Source organism: Oncorhynchus mykiss, chromosome 10 (assembly GCF_057628025.1).
Source record: "Oncorhynchus mykiss isolate SJ-2025 chromosome 10, ASM5762802v1, whole genome shotgun sequence".
In the NCBI taxonomy this organism is placed as follows: Eukaryota; Metazoa; Chordata; class Actinopteri; order Salmoniformes; family Salmonidae; genus Oncorhynchus; species Oncorhynchus mykiss.
This window is the reverse complement of record NC_143031.1, coordinates 5415001-5422500: the sequence shown is the minus strand read 5'-3', so window position 1 is coordinate 5422500 and position 7500 is coordinate 5415001. Positions and strand designations below refer to the sequence as shown.

At 42.3% G+C, this 7500-nt stretch overlaps 1 protein-coding gene and 1 pseudogene across 1 annotated transcript in view; one reads left to right on the top strand and one right to left on the bottom strand.

Moving 5' to 3' along the window:
* LOC110492805 (reticulon-4 receptor-like 1) overlaps nt 1-7500 on the top strand; it is a 163012-nt gene that overhangs the window by 103083 nt on the left and 52429 nt on the right. The window lies entirely within an intron of this gene.
* LOC149979919 (armadillo repeat-containing protein 3 pseudogene) overlaps nt 6552-7500 on the bottom strand; it is a 2906-nt pseudogene continuing 1957 nt past the window's right edge.

The window sequence follows — 7500 nt, the reverse complement described above, 5'->3', positions numbered from 1 at the left end:
TAGATGTAGCCAAAATTTTAATGATCTTTTCTGTATTTTCATTATTACTGGAAAACGGCCCAATTCTGCCCTACATGCATTAGTTGGTGTATTCTCTGGACTTGTAGAATTTTCCGACAGAATTCTGCATGTAGGGCTTCAATTGGATGTTTGTCCCACATTTTAAAATCCAGTTTATTGAGTGGCCCCCAAACCTCACTTCCATAAAGTGCTATGGTAGGATTACACTGTCAAATATTTTAGTCCAAATTCTAATTGGGATGTTGATTTTGAATAATTTCATTTTTATTGCATACATTGCTCTGCGGGCTTTTTCTTTGAGTGCCTTCACTGCCATATTAAAGTTCCCGATGCAGATATGGTCAGACCAAGGGTAGGTGTAATGTTTTGTGTGTTCAATTAAGGTGTTGTTCAGGGTGAATTTACATTTGTGTTTCTGACATCTGGTTTTTTTTTGGAAAATCATGATTTTAGTTTTTGGAAATTTTACTGCCAGGGCCCAATATGGCAATATTGCTCCAGAATATTAATGTTTTGTTGAAGACCTTCTTTGGTTGGTGATAGAAGTACCAAGTCATCAGCATATAGCAGGTATTTCACCTCTGTGTCAAAATAGTGTGAGTCCTGGGCTGGAGATTGGTCCAACATGTCTGCTAATTCATTGATATAAATGTTGAAAAGATTTGGACTCAAATTGCAGCCTTGTCTCACACCTCGACATTGTGAAAAAAATTCTGTTCTTTGGTTTTTGATTTTTATTGCACACTTATTTTCTGTGTACATACATTTTATTAAGTCATACACCTTACCACCAAGCCCACTTTGTAGAATTTTGTAGAATAGCCCTTCGTGCCAAATCGAATCAAATGCTTTTTAAAGTCAAAAAGCAAGCAAAGATTTTGCCCTCTTTTTTTGGTGGACGTGTTTATTAATTAGTGTGTGTAAGGTGTATATATGGTCAGTAGTGCGATGGTTAGGGAGAAAGCCAATTTGACATTTACATATTAAATTTTTTTCTTGAAGAAAGGTTGAATTCTTGAATTCAAAATGCTACAGAAAATCTTCCCAAGTTACTGTTGACGCAAATTCCCCTGTAATTATTGGGGTCTGATTTGTCTCCACTTTTGTGGATAGGGGAGATGAGCCCCTGGTTCCAGACATCAGGGAAGCAGCCAGAAGTTAAAACCATGTTGAACAATTTAAGCACAGCATTTTGCAACTCAGGTGTGCTGTTTTTCAGCATTTCATTTCTGATGTTGTCTACACCACAAGCCTTTTTTGATTTAATAGATTTTAGCTTTTCATTTAGTTCTTGTTGGGTTATTGGGTAATCTAATGGATTTTGGTTGTTTTTAATGACTGATTCCAGGATGTTCAATTTTTCTTTAATTTCTAATTGGTTCTGGTTTAAGTCTTTTTGTGGGATGTTTTTGTATAGATTATCAAAGTAAGTTTTCCAAATTCCTACATCTTGTATGGCTAATTCTTGTGGCTTTGATGTGCTTAAATTGTTCCACATGTCCCAGAACTGATTTTGGTCAATTGCGTTTTCAATTTCATCAAGTGTCTTGTTGGTATAATTCAATTTCTTGCATTTCAGTGTTTGTTTATACTGTTTCAGAGTTTCAAAGTATTCATATCGTAGCTCTGGGTTGTTTTGCTGCTTATGTTTTTGTTTGACATTTGTCTTAGGTGTTTTCTAATTGTTTTACATTCATTATCAAACCATTTGTCAGAACATTTTGATTTTTGCTTCTGATGTTGCATTGCTTTGGTTTTCTCAAATTTGCTTTCAATGCTGCTTATTGGAATATGCAGTTGATGTTTTGGGTAGCTGAATTGACACCATCTTTATTGTTTTGGTACTGTGAGTTATTGAAAAACTGTATAGAGTTCATCATTTCATTTGAGTTCAATGTTTCAATGAATGCCTCTGCACTGTTTGGAGCCCATCTGAACGATTGGTTTATGTTGTAAAGTTTATTGGGCTGTTTTTTTGAATGAATATTGCCGGTTAATTTCTTCAGAAAAACGTTGATCTGACTGTGATCTGACAATGGTGTCTGTGGTCTGACAGTGAATGCACTAATGGAGGAGGGGTCAATGTCAGTGATGGCATAATCGACTACACTTGTCCCAAAGAGCTGAGCAGTAAGTAAACTGACCTAAAGAGTCCCTCTGATTCTACCATTAAGCATGTACAGGCCCTAAGGCTCGACAGAGATGTACTAACTCTTTTCCATTTTTGTTCAGTATTTGGTCAGGACTGTTTCTATATTTATAATAGGGCTACTGTACAAGGAGGGGTGTCCAAATATGTGGTGGTTACCTCCCGCATCAGTGTAGTTCAGGCTCAGAACCTGTTCTTGCATTGAATCTCCACAAAGAAGCACTTTACCCTGCGCCTGAAATGTAATGATTTCTGTCTGGGATTGTCAAAAAACTGATCATCATAATATGATGAATCTGAGGAGGAGCATAAGCTGCACATATGTATACATCATTGTCACAATAGATTGTACCTTTGTTAAGTTTTAGCCAAATGTGAGTGGTACCTTTTTTCATTTCATTCAGTGCTAAGTCCTGCTTATGCCATCGGCCCCGTTTAACATTTTTATGTTTGATTGATGGTAGTAAACTTTCTCTATAGCCTGAGGGACACTGAGTATCTATGTCTCCACGACACCATGTTTCCAGTAGGATTATGATGTCCTGTCCCTTGATGTTTTTAATCAATTCTGGATTAGTTGTTTTATAACCAAAATGTGAAGAGTATAGGCCCTGGATATTCCAAGAGCTGATAGTTAATGATCTCATTTATAATAAGTGATATTCACTGGTTTGAGTAAAGTACATCGAAAATAACAAAAAAAATAAAATACTATATATATATATATATATATATATATACATATATATATATATACATATATACATACATACACATATACACATATACATACATATATACATACACATACATATATATATATATATATATATACATACACATACACATACATACACATATATACATACACATACATATACACACATACACACACACACACACACACACACACACACACACACACACACACACACACACACACACACACACACATACATACACACACACACACACATACATACATACATATATATATACATATATATACACATACACATATATATATATATATATATACACACATACATGCACATACACATATACACACATACATACATACACACACACACACACACACACACACAGACACACACCATTACATATAATAATTATTATAATACCGGTGTCAATACATTTAGGAATATTTGTAAACAAATGAATATGAATGGAATAAGATTGCACTGTACTTATTTTATGTGCAATCTGCAACCCTGTGTGTTTGTGTGTGTGTGTGTGTGCGCGTGTGTGCCCGTGTGTGAATTAAAGGGACTGTCTAGCTCAGTAGTCTGCATATTAGTTGCAGTAGTTGGCGCACCTCTCCTATCTCTGATTGTTCTAGGGGTCTTCTGCCAGAGGTTACCTCAGCATATGTAGGCTGACGATCTAATTGATACATGGTGTGGACTGCATCATGTGGTCTACTTCCCTGAAGGGCAGTGTTCTGACCGACCCTGGAGTAGTGGTCAGAGCTGTGTTGTGATGGGCTGGGTCTAGTAGAGCTGTGTTGTGATGGGACAGGTCTAGTAGAGCTGTGTTGTGATGGGCCGGGTCTAGTAGAGCTGTGTTGTGATGGGCCGGGTCTGGTAGAGCTGTGTTGTGATGGGCCGGGTCTAGTAGAGCTGTGTTGTGATGGGCCGGGTCTAGTAGAGCTGTGTTGTGATGGGCCGGGTCTAGTAGAGCTGTGTTGTGATGGGCCAGGTCTAGTAGAGCTGTGTTGGGATGGGCCGGGTCTAGTAGAGCTGTGTTGTGAAGGGCCGGGTCTAGTAGAGCTGTGTTGTGATGGGCCGGGTCCTAGTAGAGCTGTGCTGTGTTGGGCCTGGTCTAGTAGAGCTGTGCTGTAATAAGCCATGTCTGGCTCTTTTCTCCTCGGGATGGTGGCGGTACTGTTGTTTCAGAAGGTGGGGCGGGGGACCTTTGTTGCTGGGGTGATGGGTGTGTGGGTCCCTGCCAAGTGTTGCATCTTTTAGGTCCTTGGCAAAGGTTCTGATACTGTCCTGATCAAGATGTATATTATCATATAAGTGTTGACATGTCAGAGTGGGGTGGTGAGCCGTTCTGACGTTGAGCAGTGAGGCACAGTCCACAGTGATCTGTTGATTTATTTTGTCGATCAACTTTTCTGGGAAGTCTTTTCTTGGTAGGAGGGTGGACACAACTATATTGGTTGTTGGGAACATAGCCTGTGCCCGTTCTGCCACTCTTCTCACTGCCCCAGATACATTTTCACCTTTGGCATGAAGGTCGTTTGTGCCAGTGTGGATGATGATGTTGTCAGGGGTGTCAATCCTGGTCTGACTGAGTAGCTGCATTGCACTCTCAGTTGTAGGACACCAGAACTTATACACCTGGTGTCTAGGGAATAATCTTTCCTGGACTAAGAACTTCCCATTTGAATCAATTAGAATTGCAGTTGTGGGTGATTGTCTGGGTGGAGCAGACTGGGAGGCTGGTATTCTGACCTGGGCTGGAGCAGACTGGGAGGCTGGTAGGTTAACCTGGGCTGGAGCAGACTGGGAGGCTGGTATTCTGACCTGGGCTGGAGCAGACTGGGAGGCTGGTAGGTTGACCTGGGCTGGAGCAGACTGGGAGGCTGGTAGGTTAACCTGGGCTGGAGCAGACTGGGAGGCTGGTATTCTGACCTGGGCTGGAGCAGACTGGGAGGCTGGTAGGTTGACCTGGGCTGGAGCAGACTGAGAGGCTGGTAGGTTGACCTGGGCTGGAGCAGACTGGTAGGCTGGTGCAGTGTCATCCGGCTGTGTAGTGGAGGCCATGCTGGTCTCAGGTTCTGCTTGTGTTGTACCAAGCTGGTGGACATGTTTTCTAGATGCAGAGGACACAATGACTCTCTGCCGGTTGAGGGTGTCAATGTACCTCTCTTTTTGTTCGAGCTCCTTTCTAGTTGTGCTCAGATGGTCTCTGAGGTCATCATTTGTCTGACTCAGCTTGTCCATTCTGCTTTCTAATTTAGCTATGGATGCTCTGCTCTCCTCCCTGAACTGTTTCATCTCTTCTTTGAGTTTCTGGACAGTGTCCTCCTCTTGAAGCTTCTTCTCTCTGAGTTCTATGACCTCTGCTTCGACTAGAGAGAGGGTGTTGTGGAAACGTTGCATAGCAGGTGTTCTTATTGAAATTGTCATGTCCTTGACTCTGTCTGCTGCAGGTGAGGTAGGTAAAGGGACGTTGAGGGCTTCCTGCTGGGTCACAGAGACCATTGGGGTCTGCTTTTCTCCATCTCCCTCCTTGACTTTTTCCTCATTTTCTGAGATGATGTCAGCGTCTTCTTTTAGGGTAGCAAACCTATTCTCAAAAGCCTGGAGGCTTGAATCATTGCCTTGTATCAATACAGTTCCATTATTATATAAGTTTACTGTTTGATATGTGTTGCTCTGGTCAGCTTCTTCAAAAATGCTGATCTGACATCCTTGGCTGATGCCCCTCTTTTTTGAGAAAGGGAAATGGTTGCAAATAACCTTTTTCCATATGTTCCCTCGATTGGTATTAAAAATTAAATTTGCTCTTGTTTTGTAACTGGTAAGATCTGCAAACAGGCATTCATGGTTCTGTCCCATCAACAAACCTTTGAAACTTTTCTTAGCTTTCTCTGTTTGGATGTCTGGTGGGTAAACAATTTCCATAGCAACGCTGGTGATGTTGGCTACAATGTTGCAATAGAAGTGCTGTTTCTTGTATAATGCTCTCTTGTTTCTTCAGAGGACTGTTTCACTTTGTTGTCCTTTTTTCTTTTCTTTTTTCTTCTGTCCTTATTTTGTCCTTATTTTGTCTTCCTTTCTTCTGTTAACTAGATATTTTTTTTGTTATTCTTTGTAAGCTAGCTAGCTTCTTCCAGGAGAGTCCCTAGCAACTGCTTAGCAACATGTAAACAATTCAGCTAACAATTCAGCTAGCTAAGATAACTGTATAATTTTATGAAATATAGTTACTTTTTCGAAATCCTGTCTTTTTGGTTTGTTGCTTGTATTGTCTTCTATTGAGTCTTGCAGTTTTCTTTTGATTTTTTCGATGTACTTCACTCTAAAAAACCATTTAAATCTCAATATATACAGGAGCTCATTTTTCAGCAGCTGCTCTCTCTCTCTCGCTCTCTCTCCCCCGCTCTCTTTCTCTCTCTCTCTCTCTCTCCCCCCTCTCTCTCTCTGTCTCTCTCTCTCCCCCGCTCGCTCTGTCACTCTCTCTCTCTCTCTCTGTCTGTCAGTCTCTCCTCTCGCTCTCTCTCTCTCGCTCGCTCTCTCTCTCTGTCTCTCAGTCTCTCCTCTCTCTCTCTCGCTCTCTCTCTCTCTCTCTCTCTCTCTCCTCCGCTCTCTCTCTCTCTCTCTCTCTCTCCCCTCTCTCTCTCTCTCTCTCTAGATCAGACAGTTTATAAGGTCTAGTGTTGTTTACAAAGTACAGTACAGTCTGGCATTGTATAACTTGGGGTTGTGTGGTGGACCTTAGCAGCCTCCCAGGGTATGGTGTATTTTAACATGTGGTTACATAGTCTGGTATGGTGTAGTTATAAAGTGTATTTTAACATGTGGTTATATAGTCTGGTATGGTGTATTTTAACATGTGGTTACATAGTCTGGTATGGTTTAGTTATAAAGTGTATTTTAACATGTGGTTATATAGTCTGGTATTGTGTAGTTATGAAGTGTATTTTAACGTGTGGTTATATAGTCTGGTATTGTTTGGCCTGGGGTGTATTGGCTCTCAGCAGCCTGCCAGGCTGGTGTATGAGGTCCACCAGGTGAGCTCTGGGCTGGGGCTGGCACCCTGGGTAGTGGGGCGTCCCAACTGAGAGAAGGACCTCATTCCACACCCTGTTATACTCCCCCCTCACCAGGCTACAACTCACACCTATACGGTCAGCCAACACCTTATAAAGCAGAGCCCTGTGGTAGTAGGTTCCCTTGCGTATCTGTCCGATGGGGATGATGTTGGACTGTAGTTCGTAGCGCAGCTCACTGAGGTGGAGCTCCCACAGGAAGTCATGCTGTCTGTCCACCTCTACCGCCCCGCCCATCACCTCACTCACCAGCCTGGCTAAGGCGCTGTACTGCTCACTCTCCACGTGCAGCGGGAGGATGGTCTTGGTGGCCTCGGTAACCAGGGCGTGGAACGCAGCATCATACGGGAGCATCCACGGCTTCTCTGTTACCGTGGCTACCTCCTGCTGGGGCTTACTCTCATCCTCATCTCTCAGTTTCTCGTCCTCCTTCCGCCCTTTACTCTTCCCTTTACTGGGGGTCCTGGTGGAGCCCTTGCTGCTGAGTACAGATGCAGTGCGAGTCTCGGTGGGGCTGTCCTGTTGT